The following is a 3,969-nucleotide window of genomic DNA, read 5'->3' on the forward strand; positions in this document are numbered from 1 at the left end:
CTGTTGAAAAACTTTCACCTCTTCCTACAAAACAAAGTCTGGATTCTAGCACGGTTTGTTCCACACACCACGTACTCAGGCCAAACACCACTACTTACAAAGCTCTTTTACGCTTTATGCCTTTATTATCGTCCTCTCTTCTTGGAAAGCCTTTGGCCCTTTCTGTGCCAGACGATGCTAACTTATCTTTCAAACACCAACAGTGTCATCACCCACCTAGTGAAGTACCCAAATACTACTCTTACAAGTCCTCCTTGCTCTGTGTTTGCACAACCCTTTCATAGTGCCTCGAAACTTTTTCTCTTATCTCTCACTTGCTGGAAGGCTAAGAGCTATAGGGTGCTATTTTCCAAATCTACCAATGTAAAAGAACTAACTTCAAGGACTTCCCTTTCCATATCACTCATCACATGCTTTTTGTTACTTGTTAGTCTTCTCCATTACGTATAGAGCTCTGTAGGGAAAGGAATCCCCAGATCCTGTTGACAGTTATGGCTTCTCTAGCACAATACTGGCATTTAGTTGACACTTAACGTCTTTTGAGTGAAAACATGTTCAGAAACTGCCAGAGTCTCAAGCCAAGAAGGCCGAATCTCCGGAAATCAATATGACTAGGCCCCCAGGAACCTGCAGTCATTCCCACCCCAACCCTGTAGTGGTCACATGGATTCCTGCCCTTATATCAAAATGATACAATCCACCAGATACATCCAATGAGCACCTACTATGTTCATGGTACCTGAGTAAAAAAAAAAAAAAAAAAAATTACTTAGCCTCCGACCTCAACCAAACAGCTAAGGCCGAGAGGATTCTGATTTTAAAAATTAAAAACAAAAATAGGAGAGATAGAAGAGGTATACGGGGTTCAAGGCCACAGTAACTCTAAGTAGTAGAAGCCAAAATCACAATTTTTGAGGGCTCCGGGCCTCCCGAAGAGAGGCGACAACCCGCGGAGGGGACAGAAACTGCGCCAGGCTTTGATTCAAGGGGCCCTAGATGAACTGGGGTTCGGGTGGCGCACCGCAGGGCGGGAGGTTGCAGGAGGCCCCGACCAGCGGCAGGAAATCCCCTTCATGTGTGCGGGCCGACTCTCCTATCTCTCCTCAGGGACCTCCGTGACGCCGTCCGGGCTCCCTCCCCACCCAGGGGCTCGTCCCCACGTCCCCTGTCCTCCCCCGGTTCCCTTCCACCTTAGTTTGAGCTCTCCTCCGTCCGGGTTCGAGCAAAACCGTAGAGGACACGGGACAGACTGACTCCTCAGCCCGCTTTCCGGCTAGTCCCCGCGCTACCAGCGAGAGGACGGCGAATGCAGGCTAGAGAGGCTCAGCGCCACCATAGAGAAAAGTCCGGGAGAAGCCTAGAGCAGAACTGAGCCCGCGGCCTCCGGCGGCGGAAAGGGCGGGTGACGTGAATTGGCGAATGATTCAAGGCAAGGCGATAGTTGCTTCAGACGGTGACTGGTCTTTGCAGGCCCGGCAGTTAGGGAATTGAGCAGGCGCGGGGGGCCGTTTCTGACAAGATATAGATTCCATTAACTTGGATTGTGTTTGCAAACCTCTACACTTGTGCATGATACTAAACTTTTGCACCGAAATGGAAAATCCCCCAACTGTGTCTGCAGGAGGTTGCATTCCATAATTTTACTGTTTACTTGTGGTTGGTACTTTGTTAAGTAATAATTAGACAAAAAGAATAAAATGTCCGTGCTTCCAAGGAATTCACAGACTAGGGAGACAGACAGGAGTAAACAGTTAATCACAGTGTGTAGTGATAAATGTCATAATAGAAACATAATGGGTATGAACAGGATACAATGAGAGGTGATAAAGCAGGGGCATTCTGGGAGAAGAGTAATGCTTGAATTGAACTGGCATATGAAAAAGTAACTTAATGCAATGATGGCCTCTAAGTAAACTGCTAGGCGAACTATCCTAGAGGTGATGAAATAGAAGCTTCACAGGCCAAATTAAGATTCTTAAATGATATCACATATTGAATCAATTTAAATATCCAGTGAAAAGCAAGGAAGAGAGTTGTAGCGAGTTGACACACTTAGGATAAGGTGCAATCAAGTGGAAGGACATGACCACCTGAATCCCGGTTGAGCAATGCTCATCTATCCTATCTGCCATATGAACCTCCTCCACTGATGATGTACTTACGAGGACCAGAGATGAGGTTTCCACGAAGAGCCCACAGGTGAAAAGTGCTTTGAGCCAATGGCACATGCCTGCTCTATTAGATTGATGCAGGGAAGTATGCCTGGCCACAAATAGAGCTTACTATTAATATTATAGTAAAGCTACTGAACAGACAGGTTTTATTTGCATTTCTTGGCTAGATCACGTATCAGACTACCCTAGGTGTCATTAATGGGTGGCTGATTTATGAGTGACATAGTTGTTAGCCCAGAGATGTCATAATTGTTTATAGCTTATTCATCCCTTTTTGACTACAACTGACCCTCTGTTCCGTGATATTTTCTATTTATTTTATCTTCAACATGCCTATAGTTTACTAACTTACTATGCATATTTAACACAATTCTGCCTATGTTTCACCAAGTACATGCTTACTCATATTCTATATTTAAAACATCCTAGGAGTTTTGCATTTATTTTATAAGCTACTAGCTTACTTGCTGTCTACAGTTAACACTTCTGATGACTTTCATCCATCCCTAAGGAAACTGCAAAGGAATTCAGTATGGCTGGAGAGGTAAGTAGAGGACAAATAACGTTCTTTTTATGCCATAGTAGAGATATTGGATTTTATTCTGATGAAAACTATAAAACTATAAGGAGTGGGGAGAATGGGGGAGAGGTCCAGTCCTGGATAAGAGGGCCAGGTGGAAATTCTTGCCCTAATGCAGATGATTAATAATGAGGGCCTCAATTAACTAAGGCAGCAATTCTGTGGGGTGAGATGTGATTCTTTCACTACCACCCTCTCCCCCTGTACCTTTGATAATGTCTGGAGACATTTTGGTTGTACTAACTAGGGAGTGCTACTGGTATGTAGTGGGGTAAGGACAGGGAAACTGCTAAACATCCTGTAATGCACAGGACAACCCCCCCACCCCCAAACACACAACAAAGAACTATCTGGCTCATAGTTTCAGTAGTGCCAAGATTGAGAAAGCCTAAACTACGGGAATTAAGAGGGCACAGAGAGGATAGAAGCTAAGCAAGCAGAATTAGTAGGATTTTGTAACTGATTAGATATAGATGTAGAAAGAAGGAGAGAATTATTTTAGGGTCCTTGCTTGGGTAACTGGGAAGTCAAAAGGAGGAATGGGTTAGGGATAATAGAGATAAGAACTTAAGTGTTGGATGTGCTAAGTTTGAGACATCGCAGTGAAGATGCACAGTTGGCTGTTGGAAGGAAGAGCTAGGAGATGAGAGGAATCTGAACTGGAAGGTAAGAGTTTTGGGAAATGTTACTCTGTGAGCCGCAGTTCTATCCTTGAGGGTGGGGTGGGAAGATGAGTTACCCAGGGAATTCTAAGGGTAAAAGGAGAAAGAATAGGACTGAATATTAATCCACATTTCTGGGCCCTCATTCCAGTTTACTGAATCATGTTCTCTGTCTCCCAAGCCAGTTTACCAGATTGGAATCTCTGTGGATAAGGTCCAAGAATCTGCACTTTTGGCAAGCAACCAGAGTGATTTTGCTGCACACTAAGATGTGACAACAATAGATTTAGGTCTCAGAAGAGAAGTCTGAGAAGGAGCAGACAGTGGTGTAACAGGAAAGCTAGGTAAGAGCAGAGACCCACAAACCAACAAAGGGGAGAGTTTAAGGCAGGGCTCTATCAGTAGAAGAGATTGCTATGGAGTAGTACTGGCCATTAGAAGTATAATGTGAGTCACATGCTTAATTGTGCATTCTCTAATAACAATATTAATGAAGCAGGTGAAATTAATTTTAGAAATATATTCTGTTTAACCCAGTATGTCTGAAATTTAT

General features: G+C 44.0%; 1 protein-coding gene across 1 annotated transcript in view; it reads right to left on the reverse strand.

Moving 5' to 3' along the window:
- Positions 1 to 1,346, reverse strand: part of ARL14EP (ADP-ribosylation factor-like 14 effector protein) — a 16,802-nt gene extending 15,456 nt beyond the window's left edge. The window contains exon 1 of the mRNA XM_012649580.1: positions 1,191 to 1,346. The gene's annotated coding sequence lies outside the window, so the exon portion shown is untranslated. The remainder of the gene's footprint in view (positions 1 to 1,190) is intronic.
- Between the last annotated feature and the right edge of the window lie 2,623 nt (positions 1,347 to 3,969).

Source organism: Propithecus coquereli, unplaced genomic scaffold (assembly GCF_000956105.1).
Source record: "Propithecus coquereli isolate 6110/MARCELLA unplaced genomic scaffold, Pcoq_1.0 Scaffold30, whole genome shotgun sequence".
Classification (NCBI taxonomy): Eukaryota; Metazoa; Chordata; class Mammalia; order Primates; family Indriidae; genus Propithecus; species Propithecus coquereli.